A 17,237-nucleotide genomic window follows, 5' to 3' on the forward strand; every position below is an offset into this window, starting at 1 on the left:
TTACACTATCTTCATATTTTTGGAATCTCTTTTCTTTTTTCTTTTTCGGTTGGGTATTTTTTGTTTCTTTGTATTTCAAATCTTTGACTTGATTCTTGGGATCCTCTTGTCTGCTGTTGGATCTCTGTAAATTATTCTTTATTTCAGTCCGTGTATGGTTAATTTCTAGTTGGTCCTTTTTCATGTCCTCCATGGTCTCACTATACTTATTGAGGGACTCATTAAATTTATCGGCAGTTTCCATAAAATTCTTGAAAAACCTTATAAACGTGGCCTTGAACTCTATATCCAGTCGTTTGCTTTCCTCCGTTTCTGCCATTTGTGACCTTTTTCTTTGTCTCCGCATTTTGGCTGCTTCCCTGTGTTGATGGAGTGGCCCTGCACGCCAGGTGTCCTGTAGGGCCCAGTGGCTCAGCCTCCCCAGTTACCTGAGGTAGACACTCTTGGTGCACCCCCTTGTGGGCTTTGTGCACAGTCTTGTTGTAGCTATGCCTTGGTTGTTGTAGGATCACTGGGAGGAATTGACCTCCAGGCCAATTGGCAGTGAGAATCCGCTGTGCCTGCAGTGGGAGAACTTCTGTGCTGGAGACCCTTCTGGGGCAAGACTTGCTTCAGTGGGGCTTTGGTGCTCACTGAGACTGCACCCTGAGTGTGTCCCTTATGGATCTGAGGAGTTGTGATCTGGATGGTCCCCCTCTGACCACTGGGTACACTGGCTCTTGGATCTAAGGAGGTGCTAATTTAGCCTCGGCCTGAGGTTACACAGCAGGAACTACGAAGAGAACTGCAGATTCCCCTTCCTTTTTTTTTGGAGTTTGGAAGCGCCCTGATGAGGCTCAGCTGTGTAGCAATGCAAGCTGCTGTGGGGCCTTGAGCCTTCTCTTGGAAGCTCTGGGTCTATCTGGCCAGGCTGGAGTTAGGTAATTACAGGTTGCAAATGGCCGGGGCATTCATATGCAAAAGCCTCTGCCACATCCTGGGCGGGGCAGGGTCTCAAGGAATCAAAGGGCGGAGCAAGCAGCTATGGCGGAGCCTCAGCCCCGCCCTAAGGAGTCTCGAGTCCCAGTGTCCCGGCAATGGCCGCCCTCAAGCTCGCCCACTGCCAGACAGTCCAGTGTCCCCCGGTATGAGTCCTGGGTCCCCAGAGACTTCCCGGAGCCGGATTTCGGAGCCGTCGGGAGCTTGTGTCTCCCTCCGGATTCAAAAAGACAGCCGCGTCCTCAGGTGCCAGACCCTTTCCGCGCGTGCGAGCCCCCATACCTCTGCACTCCACCTCCGCAGCTCCTCTGGCTCTCAGTGTGCTTTTCTTTCCTTCTAGTTGTAGAATTTACACTCAGCTAGCCTTCCTGAAGTTCTGGATGATGTCCGCTCTGTCCTTTTGTGGTATTTTTCAATTGTTGTGGGAGGCAGCAATTTCCCGGTGTTTATCTATGCTGCCATCTTAGTTTTCCCCCCTGCCCCACTATTTTGTTGTCACAAAAGTGAACGTAATTCCAGAGTTCCTGACTGCTTTCAGAGTGGAAATAAGCTATAAGCAGGTAAGAACCACAAAGGTACAGGAGGAGAAGTTGTCAAGGCAGCAATGTAAAAGGAGAAGGAAGGAAATTCTGCAAACACATTAACACATCTGAGCTTTCATTGGTGTGGCATTGGCCCCCAGCCTTAACCCCAAGCACAGGAATTATCAACTCTGCAATGGAAGGCATCAGGCTACATGATAAACCAACAAAAGCTAGAAAATAGGAGACGGAAACCTGAACACCAGACAGTCACCAAGAGTCATAACAGCCCAGTTTTTTGCAATAATCGTGGACAGTTTTTATTCAGGGAATTCTTCCATAATAAAGGAAGGAGAGATTAAATATTAACAGCAAGAGAGCCTGGCCAGGGTTGGCTCAGTGGTTGAGCATCAACCTATGAACCAGGTGGTCACAGTTCAATTCCCGGCCTAGGTTGTGGGCTTGATCAAGGTAGCCGATCAGTGATACTATCATTGATGATTCTAACTCTCCCTCTCCCTTCTTCTCTGAAATCAATAAAAAATATTTTTTAAAAAATATATTAACAGCAGGAGAGAAGATTAAGAGGCTTTATTTTACATACAACAATTAGAGGGCGGGGGGATAAAATGGATACATATGTAATACCCTTTGTAATACTTTAAGCAATAAAAAAAAAAAATTAAAAAACAAAACAAAAACAATTAGAACTCTGAGAGAAGAAGTTTGTCTTCTGGAATCCAGTGGCTTTCATTATGTGGTGGAGTGGAAGCTAGTAGCCACATTTATTTTTTTAGCATTTTTTTTAAAAAGACCAGTATTTTATTTCATATCAACAAGTAGCAAAGTAGAAACACTTTTTTCTTAATCTTATTCTAGCTTAATTTATATCTCCCAGGTGTGTAGACAAGCAGCTGCCATTTTGCCTATTAGAAGTATGAAAAAATTTTTAGAGGTCACTCATTTCTATTTGTTTTAACTTCTGAATATAATTAATGGAATGGGGGGAAGGACATCTATAATATTCTCAACAGTAAAGATTTTTTAAAAATGAAGAGGATGGAAAAAAATTAATGGAATAGTTTAATTTCATATTAAACCTTTGCCATGTGCAGGTTTATCATGCAGTGGTAAAAGTTCCATGAAAGTTCCATAGGAACATGTTTGAGTAAGTAAAGCTACAGAAAATGCTTCCAGAGAAATATTTTGATTACAAATAAAATCAAAATAAAATATCTAGTTTTGAAGGACTAGGTATTTTTCCTAAGTTAAAAAAAAATCTGCAAAAATGTATTGGAGTGTAATTTGTAACTATTTCCATGTGTAATACCACAGAGCAGAAAGGCTAAATCTGACACATCTATTTTTTTTTAAATATATTTTATTGATTTTTTACAGAGAGGAAGGGAGAGAGATAGAGAGTTAGAAACATCGATGAGAGAGAAACATCGATCAGCTGCCTCCTGCACATCTCCTACCGGGGATGTGCCTGCAACCCAGGTACATGCCCTTGACCGGAATCGAACCTGGGACCTTTCAGTCCCCAGGCCGACGCTCTATCCACTGAGCCAAACCGGTTTCGGCCTATTTTTTAAAAAGTAGGGCCCTGGCCGGTTTTTCTCAGTGATTAGAGCATCAGCCTGTGGACCAAAGGGTCTCAATTCCATTCCCAGTCAAGGGCACGTACCTGGGTTGTGGCGTGGGGGAGGAAATCAATGGATGTTTCTCCCTCTCTTTATCTCCCCCTGCTCCCCTCCCTTCCACTCTCTCTGAAAAGCAATGGAAAAAGCATCTCAGGTGAAGATTAACACACACACACACAAAAGAGTAGGGGAAGGGAGGCTGTTTTCAAGAGGCTCTCCTTAGTAGATGCACTTCAGAGGGAAAAAGTCATCTATGTGAAGATTTATTTGAGCTGTAACAAGGACTATTTTTTTAAAAATATATTTTATTGATTTTTTTACAGAGAAGAAGGGAGAGGGATAGAGAGTTAGAAATATCGATGAGAGAGAAACATTGATCAGCTGCCTCCTGCACACCCCCTCCTGGGGATATGCCCGCAACCAAGGTACATGCCCTTGACCAGAATCGAACCCGGGACCCTTCAGTCCGCAGGCCGACGTTCTATCCACTGAGCCAAACCGGCAGGGCAGGTATATGATTATTATTTCTTGATTTCCATCACACATGAAATGGATTTTTTAGAAAGGACTTTACTTTCTTTAAGAGCAGTTTTAGGTTCATAGCAACATTGAGAGGAAGGTACTGTATAGAAATTCCCCACAGACACCCTGTCTCCACACATGTATAATCTTCCCCATCATCTATTTCCCCAACCAAAGTGGTACATTGGTTACAATTGATGAGCCTGCATTGACACATCATAATCATCCAAAGTCCATAGTTTACATTAGGGGTCATTCTTGAGGTTGTACATTCTGTGAGTTTAGACAAATGTATATTGACATAGAGCCATCATTATTGTATCATGCAGAATCCTTCACTACCCTAAACATCTTTCATGCTCTATTTATCCCTCCCTCCACCACCACCCCTGGCAATCACTGCTTTTTACTGTCTCCATAGTTTTGGCCTTTATGGTCAGGGTGCGTATGGGAGGCAACTAATCAATGTTTCTCTCTCTCTCTCTCTCTCTCTCTCTTTCTCTCTCTCTCTCTCTCTCTCTCTCTCTCTCTCCCTCCCTCGCCCTCTACCTCCCTCTCTAAAAAATCAAGTGCTCGCTTCAGTAGCACATATACCAAAATTGGAACAATACAGAGATACATGGCCCCTGCACAAGGATATGCAAATTCGTGAAGCGTTCCATATTTCTTTAAAATCAATAAAAATATATTTTTTAAATGTATATTTTATTGATTTTTTACAGAGAAGAAGGGAGAGGGATAGAGAATTAGAAACATTGATGAGAGAGATCGATCAGTTGCCTCCTGCACGCCTCCCAGTGGGGATGTGCCCACAACCAAGATACATGCCCTTGACCGGAATCGAACCCGGGACCCTTCAGTCCGCAATCCGACGCTCTATCCACTGAGCCAAACCGGTTCGGCAATAAAAACATATTTTTTAAAAAGATATAGCCATCTTAGCTTTGCACCACATACATTGGTATTTTAAAATGCTAGAGCACTCTGATACTTGTTTCCAAACACTTAAGATCATTCTATTTTAAACTGAAAACAGCTCAAATGCTCTACATACCTTCTTGGAAAGAGGCAGTTGTCCCTGTCCTTTGTGATGGACTTTGGTCTATGGATAATAGTTGCCGGGGTCCAACCCCAGCAGGTCCAGGGGTCCCCAAAGGCGTGGACGGAGTCGGCAAAGAGGGAATGACACGGAGACAGTGTTCAGTTGATCAGCAGCCTAGCCAGGATCTCTAGCCTGGATCTCCAGCCAAGTTCTGGTCTGGATCTCCAGAGAGGTTCTGCTCAGGTTCTCCAGTCAGGTTCAGTCACCAGGTTCTAGTCAGGCTCTCCTGCCAATCTCCGCAGTCAGGTTCAGTCCAGGATCCCTGCCATGCTCTCTCGCCAGGCTCCGCCTCCAGGCTCCGAGGCCAGTCCCTCTCCAGGATCCTCCTGCATGCTCTCTCCAGCGAAGTTCTTCTGTCTCTAGGCTCTGCGTAGGTTCTGTCTTCTTGATTCTGTTCTAAGTTCTGAGTGTTTCTGTCTTGTTACAACTGTATTTATACCAGTTGATTCAATCCTATCAATCTCTATTACAAAGGTTAGGGCGTTTCTTATCTCCATTCCAGGGAGAAAAGATTATGTAGTTTAAGCATGATTGTTCGTAGTTAAAGGGATTAATTACCCACCTGGCACTTAGTTGAGGGGTTTTATTCCCTCCCTAACTTCAGGGGAAAATCCCTACCTGGGGAAACAACCTTTCTAGGAGAGGTGACTTTGGTTAAAACACAGCGCCAAGAAGGTGAGCAAACATATTAAGAACCGTATGCCATATGTGCCAGGTCCCTTGAAACAGCAAGGATGGACCAGCTCCCGGCAAATAGTAGCCACATTTAAAAAAACAACACAAAAAACAAACAGGTAACATTAATTGTAATATTTGTATTTGAGTCAACATATCCAAAGTATCATTTTATATGTAATCAATACATAAAATTATCAATGAGCTTTTTTTTACCCTATATTAAATCTTTTAAGCCTGGTGTGTATTTTCTACCCACAGTGCATATCAATACAGATGCTAAATTTTTATTGGGAATTCTTAATGTAGATTTAGATTTCATAACATTTACAATTGAAAAACAGATTCACATATCCACATACTTAAGTATGTTCCAAACATACTAGTACTTAAAAGTTTTCCAATAACTGAATTGAATATCAGTTTTAAAATTTAAGGCAAGAATGTGGAGAAATTGGAACTTATGTGTGTTGCTGATAGGAATGTAAAATAGTGCAGCTGCTATGGAAAACAGTACAGCTATTCCTCAAAAAATTAAAAAAGAATTACCTATGATCCAGCAATTCCATTTCTGGGTATACACTGAAAAAAATTGAATGGAAGGTCTCAAAGTGATATTTGTACACCTTCATAGCAACATTATTTACAATTAGAGGCCCAGTGCACGGATTTATGCACCGGTGGGGTCCCTCAGCCTGGCCTGCACCCTCTCACAATCTGGGACCCCTCGGGGGATGTCTGACTGCTGGTTTTGGCCTGATCCCCAGCAGTCCGACATCCCCTCGGGATGTAGTAGTGCGCGAAGCAGCAGGCGGCCGGGGAGGAGTCTGAGTCCGGGCCTGGTGCTGTGCCACTCCCACTCATTCCAGCCCAGCTGCTGGGTAGTGCTGCCACGGAGGCAGGAGAGGCTCGAGCTGCTGCAGCTGCGCTTGCCAGCCATGAGCCAGGCCTCTGGCGCCTGTTGGGAGTGCACTGACCACTGGGGGGCAGCTCCTGCATTGAACATCTTCCCCTTGGTGGTTAGTGCGTGCCATAGCGACCAGTCGACTGGTTGTTCGGTCGTTTGGTCACTTAGGCTTTTATATAGAGAGACTAGGGGCCCAGTGCACGAAATTCGTGCACTGGATGTGTGTGGGGGGGGGAGTGTCCCTCAGCCCAGCCTGCCCCCTCTCACATACTGGGAGCCCTCAGGCATTGACCCCCATCACCCTCCAATCGCAGGATCAGCCCCTTGCCCAGGCCTGACGCCTCTGACAGAGGCGTCAGGCCTGGGCAGGGGACCCTCATTTCCCCCCATCACTGGTTCTGCCCCCAGCCCAGGCCTGATGCCTCGGCCAGAGGCGTAGACCCCCATCACCCTCCGATCGCCTGATCGGCCCCTTGCCCAGGCCTGACACCTCCGCCAGAGGTGTCAGGCTTGGACAGGGGACCCCCATCTCCCCCTGATCACTGGCTCTGGCCCCCGCCCAGGCCTGAGGCCTCTGGCCCAGGAATCATGCCTGGGCAGGGGACCCCCATCTCCCTCTGATCGCTTGCTCCACCCCCCGCCCAAGCCTGACGCCTCTGACCCAGGCTTCAGGCCTGGGCAAGGGGACCATCATATCCCCCCAATCCCCGGCTCCGCCCCCCACCCAGGCCTGATGCCTCGGCCAGAGGAGTTGACCCTCATCACTCTCCGATCACCAATCACCGGATCGGCCCCTTGACCAGGCCTGAGGCCTCCGGCAGAGGTGTCAGGCCTGGGCAGGGGACCCCCAGCTCCCCGCAGTTGCAGGCTCCGCCCCTGCCCAGGCCTAACGCCTCTGGCCTAGGCGTCCGGCCCGGGCAGCGGGGGCCCGCAGCTGCAGCGGCCCCGCGATTGTGGGCTCTGCTTTAGGCCCAGGCAAGGGACCCCTAGCTCCCGGGACTGCCGGCTTCGACCATGCCCAGTTCCCATCGCTGGCTCCACCCCTACTTCTTGCTATCACTGGCCAGGGCGGCAAAGGCACCTGATTCTCCGATCATGGCTGGGGGGCAGGGCAAAGGCGGCCCCAGGGCCGCCTTTGCCCTGCCCCCCAGCTCTTAGCTCCCCCCTGGGTTTCAGATCACTGTCAGTGGCAGGGGGCTTCTTCCTGCTTTCCCTTTTGCCTCCCTGCATTGTGCCTACGTATGCAAATTAACCGCCATCTTGTTGGCAGTTAACTGCCAATCTTAGTTGGCAGTTAATTTGCATATAGCCCTGATTAGCCAATGAAAAGGGTATCGTCGTACGCCAATTACCATTTTTCTCTTTTATTAGATAGGATAGTCAAAAAGTGGAAGCAACCCAAGTGTTCACTGACAGATGAATGGATAAACAAAATGTGATAAAGCCCTGGCCAGTGTCACTCAGGTGGTTGAGCGTCCTCCTATGCACCAAAAGGTTGCTAGTTTGATTTCTGGTCAGGGCATGTGCCCAGATGGCGGACTCAATCCCCGGTAAGGGACATGCAGGAGGCAGCTGATTGATGTTTCACTCTCACATGGATGTTTTGCTCTCTTTCCATCTCCCTTCCTTTATCTCTAAAAATCTATTTTTTAAAAAATAGCCTAAAAGATGGTGAATTTTATGTTGTATATTTTACCACAATTAAGATAAAAAGTGAGGCCCTGGCCAGTGTTGCTCCATTAATGTTTCTGTCTGAGCCAAACACTGGCCAGTTTAATGCATTTTTAAAAATATTTTTTTATTGATTTCAGAGAGGAAGGCAAAGGGAGAGAGAGACAGAAACACCAATGATGAGAGAGAATCAATGATCAGCTGCCTCCTGCACTCCCCCCACTGGGGATCCAGGCCACAACCCAGGCATGTGCCGTGACTTGGAATGGAACCGTGACCTCCTAGTTCATTGGTCGATGCTCTACCATTGAGCCAAACCAGCCAGGCTGATTGGCACAATTTTAAGACATAAAGAGGATATTTATGTTGCATTGAAGTGCTCACAAAACTATGATCATAGGCAACTGAAGAGGTAGAAAAACTTGTTGATTTATAAATGTAAACCAGTTAGCCAGTGACAGCATTTCAGAGGCAGTGACATGTGAAAAAGCCAAGATGCTACACCCCTGGAATGAGTGCTGAAAGCGATTCATGTAAGGCTAATAGGGGGTGGTTTGATAAATTTAAGAAAGGAAGTGTTTGTTTATAGTACATTAGACATGTACTTTATATAAGAAAGGTTAGTGAATTAATTCAATTTTCATTATTTTTAATGAGGGAAAAATGATTCTGTTTTCAAACAAATTGTTTCTCAAACAGCCTTCTGGAATGAATTAAGTTCGAGAACCAAGGTTCCATTGTACAGACAAGAGGAAGCATATACCATGTTGATAAGTTGGAAGAATTAACTTCATTAACATCATTAAAAGTAACATAATTTACTACCCATAGCAATAGATTCAATGAAATCCTTATTTAAATACCAACGGTGCCCTGCTGTTTTGGCTCAATGGATAGAGCATCGGGCTGTGGACTGAAGAGTCCTGGATTCAATTCCAGTCAAGGGCATGTACCTCAGTTGCAGGCTCGATCCTCATCCCTGGTCAGGGCTTGTGTAGAAGGCAACCAATCGAAATATCTCTCTTGCCGAAACCGGTTTGGCTCAGTGGATAGAGCGTCGGCCTGCGGACTGAAAGGTCCCAGGTTCGATTCCGGTCAAGGGCATGTACCTTGGTTGCGGGCACATCCCCAGTGGGGGGTGTGCAGGAGGCAGCTGGTCGATGTTTCTCTCTCATTGATGTTTCTAACTCTCTATCTCTCTCCTTTCCTCTCTGTAAAAACTCAATAAAATATATATAAAAAAAAAAAAAAGAAATATCTCTCTCACATTGATGTCTCTCTCTCTCTCCCCCCCCCCTTTCCGCTCTCTCTAAAAATCAATGGAAAAATATCCTCAAGTAGGATTAACAACAACAACAAAATACCAATGGCATATTTCACAGATCTAAAGCAAACACTCCAACAATTTATATGGAACCAAAAAAGACCCCAAATAGCACTAGCAATCCTGAAAAAGAATAACAAAGTTGGAGGGATCACAACACCAGAGGTCAAGTTATACTACAAAGCCATTGTAATCTAAACAGCCTGGTACTGCCACAAGAACAGGCATATAGACCAATGGAACAGCACAGAGAGCCCAGAAATTGACCCACGCTGATATGGTCAATTAATATTTATCAAAGGAGGTAAGAGCATACAATTGAGGAAAGACAGTCTCTTCAATAAATGCTGCTGGGAAAATTGAACTAGACCATCAACTTACACCATACACAATAGTAAACTCAAAATGTGTAAAAGAGTTTAGAAGTAAGTTGTGAAACCATAAAAAAATCCTAGAAGAGTCAGGCTGGCATAGTTCAGTGGCTGAGCATCAACCTATGAACTAGGAGGTCATGGTTTGATTCCCAATCAGGATCAAGCCCACAACCCGGACATGTGCCCTGACCTGGAATTGAACTGTGACCTCTTGGTTCAGGGGTCCATACTCAACCACTGAGCAACACTGGCCGAGCAAATATTCAATAACTTTTTAAATGGAAGTTACTAAAACAAAGAGGAACAGCCCTAGCTGGTTTGGCTCAGTGGATAGAGCATGGGCCTGTGGAGTGAAGGGTCCCAGGTTCGATTCTGGTCAAGAGCACATGCCTGGATTGCGAGCTCAATCTCCAGTAGGGGGCATGCAGGAGGCAGCCGATCAATGATTCTCTCTCTCATCATTGATGTTCCTATCTCTCTCTTCCTCTCCCTTCCTTTCTTAAATCAATAAAAACATTAAAAAACAAACAACAAAAAAAGAGGCACAGAGACGCTGCAAGCTGCATTTCACCCAACACATCCTTTTCTTAATTCCAGTTTTATAATTGACACTAGAGGCCTGGTGCACAAAATTCGTGCACTAGGGGAGAGGGGAATGTCTCTCAGCCCAGCCTGCACCCTCTTCAATCTGGGATTGGGCCTAAACCAGCAGTTGGACATCCCTCTCACAATCCCGGACTGCTGGCTCCCAACTGCTCGCCTGCCTGCCTGACTGATTGCCCCTAACTGCTTCTTCCTGCCAGCCTGATCACCCCCTAACCACTCCCCTGCCAGTCCGATTGACACCTAACCACTCCCCTGATGGCCCGGTTGCCCCCAACTGCCCTCCCCTGCTGGCCTGGTCGCCCCTAACTGCCCTCCCCTGCTGGCCTGATTGCCCACAATTGCTCTCCCCTGCCAGCCATCTTGTGGCTGTGGGCGTCGCCATCTTTGAGGGCATGGCAATTAGCATATTCCCTCCTTATTGTCTGTGGGTGCCGCCATCTATGAGGGTGGGACAATCAATTAGCATATTTCCTCCTCATTGGCTGTGGACACCACCATCTTTGCAACAGCATGAGGGTCAGTTAGCATATTCCCTCTTTCTTAGATAGGATATTACAGCATATCTTAATCCAAATGATTTTCTGACTTTCTGAGGCCCCAATAAGTGAAGGGATCTACATACTTTTGGGCAGAAAAACTTATGATTAGGCTAAAGTTGACAATTCACAATGGAGAGAGCTAGCTAGTCCCTTAGCTCACTATTATCCAAGTCAGGACTTGTTGCAGGCTTGGTCTGCTGAGGAAGTGGTCAAAGAGCGAGCAGATACTCAATACTACCCCGTCTCCACCTGTAGTCTTTTGCTACACAAAGAAACCAATCCAACAAGTAACCATCAAGCTCGGGGGGGGGGGGGGGGCGGGGGGGGGTGCAATAACTCCTCTTTCACTATTTAACACAAAGTCCTGTTTGAAAGAACTGTAAAGTTCCTGAAAGAATTGCAAACCAGGTGATGACTTATTTCTTGAATAAGAATTGGTGCTGCTTCAAAGGTGCACTTTTCTATATTGATCAAGAAAAATTAACTAGCCGGCTGGCATGGCTCAGTGGTTGAGTGTCGACCTATGAACCAGGAGGTCATGGTTTGATTCCCAGTCAGGGCACATGCCAGGGTTGCAGGCTCAATCCCCAGTAGGGGGCGTGCAGGAGGCGCCAATCAATGATTCTCTCTCATCACTGATGTTTCTATCTGCCAGAAGCCGGTCCACCCTTGCTGCTTGACACAGTTGCTGCAGGGAAGAAACATCTGCACAGCTTATGTTTCAAGGGACCTGGCGTATATGGCATATGTTTGCTCCCCCTCTTAGCGCTATGTGTTTTAAACAGGACCACCTCCCCGAGAAAGGTTGTTTCCCCAGGTGGGGATTTTTTCCCTGGAGTTAGGGATTAACAGGACTAAGGAAGGGAATAAATCCGTAAAACCCTTAACTAAGTGCCAGGCGGGTAATCACTTTAACTATGAACAATCACACTTAAACTACATAATCTTTACTTAGGATAATCTCCTTCAGTTACTTCCTTGTAGCTTAACAGAACAGTAGAGTAGTGACCTTGGAGTGGAGATAACAAACGCCCTAACCTTTGGAATAGAATGGATAGGATTAAAATCAACTGGAATAAATACAGATGTAACAGGACAATAAAGACAGAACCCAACTATGCTGATCAACTGAACACTGCCTCCCTGTCATTCCTTCTTTGCCGACTCCGTCCACACCTTTGGGAACCCCTGGACCTGCTGGGGCTGGACCCCAACATCTATCCCTCCCTCCCTCTCTTTTCCTCTCTGAAATCAATAAAAAGTATTAAAAAAAAAAAGAGAAAAATTAACTAGATGAGGTAGTGACTGAACTTGCCTGCATCCCAGCTGGGTTATCTTATTCCTTATCTCTACCTAGTAGAGCACCTGGCCTCAAGAAGATGCATTACATTTGGACCGAACCTATACTGTAGCTGGGCACTTCAAGTTGCTTTCTCACTTCATCCTTTCCTTCTCTCAGATGGGAAAGAGAGGGTTTGTGAATCAGCCTAAAATTTCTATCCCTCCCTGGGTTCAAGAGTGTAACAGTGCTGGGCTGGCATGGCTCAATGGTTGAGCATCAACCTATGAATCAGGAGGTCACAGTTCGATGCCTGGTCAGGGCACAAGCATGAGTTGTGGGCTCAAACCCCAATATATGGCATGCAGGAGGCAGACAGTCAGTGATTCTCTCTCATCATTGATGTTCCTCTCTCTCTCTCTCCGCTACCTTCCTCTCTGAAATCAATAAAATATCTTTAACAACAACAACAAAAAGAGTGTTAACAATTAAGAGTCCAGATTCTGTAACCAGAATGACTCAGCTCCATGCTCAGATCTGTCACCTACAAGCTGAGTGATCTTAGGAAAGTTACCTTAATGATTCTGTACCTCAGTTTTCTTCCACTAACTGGGATGATAGTAATACCATCTACTGTTGCGTTGCGTTGCTTAAATGTGATTAAGTATTCACAATAGTGCAAAGCACAGTGAAGGTGCAATACATGTTAGCTATTGTTATTGCTTTGTGACAGATACTGTGATTTTAATTAAGAGCCTTCACTGAGCTATGGTGATTCTGCCTACCCAATGACACTCTCCTCGGTCAACGTTTAATGTGTACAGTGTTCTTTTAGGGGTTAACTAGAAAATTTTAATAGACCCTAAACAATACCTCTGTATCACTTGTTACAGATTAGTGGTTTCCAGAGAGGAGCTTATTTTATTTTATTATTTTTAAAATATATTTTATTGATTTTTTACAGAGAGGAAGGGGAGAGGGATAGAGAGAAACATCAATGAGCGAGAAACATCGATCAGCTGCCTCTTGCATGCCCCCTATTGGGGATGTGCCCGCAGCTAAGGTACATGCCCTTGACCGGAATCGAACCTGAGACCCTTGAGTCTGCAGGCCGACGCTCTATCCACTGAGCCAAACCGGTTAGGGCAAGAGGAGCTTATTTTATTGTTGTTGTTTTTTTTTAAAAAAAAATATTTTATTGATTTTTTACAGAGAGGAAGGGAGAGAGATAGAGAGTTAGAAACATCGATGAGAGAGAAACATCAATCAGCTGCCTCCTGCACATCTCCTACTGGGGATGTGCCCGCAACCCAGGCACATGCCCTTGACCGGAATCGAACCTGGGACCCCCCAGTCCACTGACCGACGCTCCATCCACTGAGCCAAACCGGTTTCGGCAAGGGCGAGAGGAGCTTATTTTAAAACAAAACATTTATTGAAAGATATTAAATTTGTGCTAATCTGCTGATATAAACAACAGGGAATAAACAGGCAGGTCAATCTGTAAGAGAATATATGTAAATGTGTGTGGTCTCCCCACGTCCTGCGTGGTTCAGGGTTCAGGATCTGGAAGAGGGGCTGCACACAAATGAGACAAGAGACAACAATTTGGAAATTGGGGGGCCAGGCGAGAGCCCATCCCAAGAGGATGGACTCCGCTTGTGCTCTTTGTATTCAGTTTGGGATTCACCCATAGCCCTTAGGCAGACAAGTTCCAGTAACAGGCAGCCTATCTTATCAGTGAGGATTTACATGACTATTTGGTGGGGAAGTTGCTTCAGCTACCATTGTCTCAACTAAACAGTGGATGCATAGCTCTGACCTTTGCCAGGGCTTCAAGGGTCACCAGCCTTCCGGGTTCCTTGTCCACACCTGTCTGCTAGTGAAGACAATAGGCGGCTTCCCACAAGAATATAGCTTGGGGTGACCTTCATTTGTTTCGAGTAAAATTGTTTCTGAACCATAGACCTTAAAGGTGCTTCTCTGGGCAGATACTCTCAAGAATCAGAAAACATCTCTTTAGGTTTCAGAGCTTAGGGGAGATACTTTTGTGGACACAAAGGTTTAAAAAAAAGGGTGGAGGCCCCCATGGCATAGCTGAAGTGGTCCATGTAGACCAAGTGTGGGCACGCATTCTACAGTTGGTGAGATGGGCCAGACATTTGTGGAAAAGGCCAGAGATCTGTGGCAGTAGTGACTGTGCTGGCACTTGCCTCTAAAAAACCCCACAGTGCAGCCCAAGTGCTCATCAATAGATGAGTGGATAAAAAAGCTGTGGTACAGTTACATGATGGAGTACTACTCAGTTGTAAAAAGGGAAATCTTACCTTTTGTGACAGCATAGATAAACCTGGACAGCATTATGCTAAGTGAAATAAGCCAGTCAGAGAAAGACAAGTACCATTTGATCTCACTCATATATGCAATCCAGTAAACAAAATAAACTAGCAAACAAAATAGAAACAGATTCATAGATATAGAGAACAGGCTAACAGCTGTTAGAAGGGAGGGGGTTGCAGGTCCGGTGAAAAAGGTGAAGAGATTTAAAGGAAAAAAATCTCACTGACAACGGCAACAGTACAGTAATTGCCAGAGACAAAGGGGCGTGGAAGGTGTAGGGGGAATAAATTATGATGGAAGGAGACTTGACTTGGTGAACACACTATATACAGACGATGTATTATAGAATTGTACACCTGAAACCTATATAATTTTATTAACAAATGTTATTCCAATAAATTCCAGAAATAAACAACAGAAAAAGAAGAAAAAACATCATAGTGACCACCTGGGATAGCTCCCTTGAACTAGGAGTATGTTCATAACCAGGCCAAAGCCCTAGTCTCACTAGACTACAAGGATTACTAGAGGAAACTTAGGATCAACGGTGAAAGTCAAGACCTCCACCATGTCCTTCGTCTGCTTCATTTGCCAGTGCTACCACCAGCCCCTGAAGCTGATTTGGTCCAGGGCGACCTCAGCCAAGAACCTGCAGCTTCGAAGTTCCCTTCAGCTCAGGGGCACCCAGGAGAAACTCTGGAGGAAGGCTCTACTTCCAGGGTGGAGACAGATGCTGCAAAGCTACAGGATAGTGCCTATGGCTGGACCCTCCCTGTTGATGGCGAGATGCCCAGGTACAGTCCCAGCAACTTCACCCTGCTGGGGGACTCTCAGTAGCATCCAAAAAGCCATGAGGGGCATTTTTTACATCCTTTCTGGTGAAGATCTGGACCAACCCTGTGTGAGGACTGTACTGACAGTCTTTTGGAGCAGCTGGACGCCCAGCTCAGGATCTGACAGTTAGAACTACAAATGCTGTTTTGAGACCAGAGATCGATTAAGTGAGGATGAGAGGGAGGCACTGCAGAAGGAGCTGAAGGTTGTGGAGCTGGAGGAAGCGAGGCTGGTCCAGGAGTTGGAGGAGGTGGAGAACAACCAAGAAAGGGCAGCTGTGGCTCTGGAGGCAGCCCAGGCTGAAACTGAGGCACTGGAACAGCAGGAAAGGCAGTGCCATAGGGACTATAGTAAATTGCAATTAGAACTACAGGATGAGCTGTGGATTGTGGAGTACGTACTCTCAGACCCAGATAGCTTGGCTAAGAACTGCGATGATGGCCCCTTGGCCATCATCAGTAACTTCAGATTGGGCTGTGTCCCCACTGTCCTGTTTGCTGGAGTGAGATCAATGCAGGCTGGGGGTTGACAGCCTTGCTGCCTGTGGCCCGTCTAACACAATTGGTCTGCAGTTTCAGAGCAACTCATCCTCTGCAGAAACCACTCCTATCTGAGGTCATTAACAGAGGACCTCACTGAGCTGCCCTTGTTCTGCACCGAGGGGGAAAAGTGCTCTCTTGGATAACAAGTTTGACCAGGCGATGGTGGCCTTCCTGGACTACATGCAGCAGGTCAAGGAGGAAGCAGAGAAAGGCGAGCCGGCTCTCTGCAAAGGATCCATGTGGAGAAGGGGCTGATAGAAGACCCCGGAGCCAGTGACGAATTCCACTCCATCAGAACCTACCTGAACACAGCGGAGTGGTGGACAAGGGCACTCAAGCTCATGCTTACAAATTTTAAGTGGAGTCTCGCTTGGGTCTCCTTAAGGTACTGTCACAAATAACTTTATTTGAACATCATGCTAAGTAATATACGCCAGAGAAAGAACAAATTATAGAAACAGACTCATAGAGAACAGGCAGACAGCTCTGATGAGGATATGGGGGATAAACGGTGATGGAAAATAACAAAATAAAGGGAAAAATTTACTTTTTTTAAAAAAAGGATTACTGCATCATTGATGAAAAATAGAGAACTGTCCAACTTTATGGGATCAAATAGCCCATTTGGCTCAGAGTCCCTCCTAATGAACTGCATAAATATACCTTCTTGGACCTGGTTTCACAGTCCAAATTTGGCAGCATTACTATTTTGGTATAATTGTAATATTTGCTTTAGATTAGCTTCTTGCATTTTCTCTCCAGAAACATATTTTTCTATAGCTGTGATGGAATCATTGTGGGATTTCTTAAAAATGCCTGAGTTTTGGCCCTACTTGGTTTGGCTCAGTGGATACAGCATCAGCCTGAGGACCAAAGGGTCCCGGGCTCCATTCTGGTCAAGGGCACATACCTTGGTTGCAGGCTCCTCCCTGGCCTGGGGCCACCGTCATGGCTCAAGCAGGAGGCAACCCATCGATGTATTTCTCTCACATCCATGTTTCTGTCTTTCCCACTCTCCCTAAAAATTAATGAAAAAATACCCTCGGGTGAGGATTAACCAAAAAACAAAACAGAAACCCGAGTTTTGTAGGACCTGTTTTCTATAATTTTGCCTCGTTGTCACCTTCCTCTAACTACTCCTGCCCTTATCCTTCCAATGTTTTCTTCCTCGGAAAGTTCTCTTGACAATCTGTGCTCCTCTATCCTCTAACCTCCTTGGCCAGTCATAATCTGACACTATTCCAAGCACGGCTTAACTGAACTGGTGACTGTAAAATAACCTGCTGAACCTGTGACGACTGCCTGATTTTATCCTCTTTATGAAGTGTCCCAGAAGCGGTAATAATCACTCATTCTAGAACATACGGCGAACAATCTGCT

At 45.7% G+C, this 17,237-nt stretch overlaps 2 pseudogenes; both read left to right on the forward strand.

The window, feature by feature from the left end:
- The first annotated feature begins 3,517 nt into the window (after positions 1-3,517).
- On the forward strand, positions 3,518-17,177 carry LOC132214749 (beclin-2-like; annotated as a pseudogene).
- LOC132215097 (U6 spliceosomal RNA) lies at positions 4,234-4,332 on the forward strand (annotated as a pseudogene).
- Positions 17,178-17,237: the final 60 nt, after the last annotated feature.

Source organism: Myotis daubentonii, chromosome 13, assembly GCF_963259705.1.
Source record: "Myotis daubentonii chromosome 13, mMyoDau2.1, whole genome shotgun sequence".
Taxonomy (NCBI): Eukaryota; Metazoa; Chordata; class Mammalia; order Chiroptera; family Vespertilionidae; genus Myotis; species Myotis daubentonii.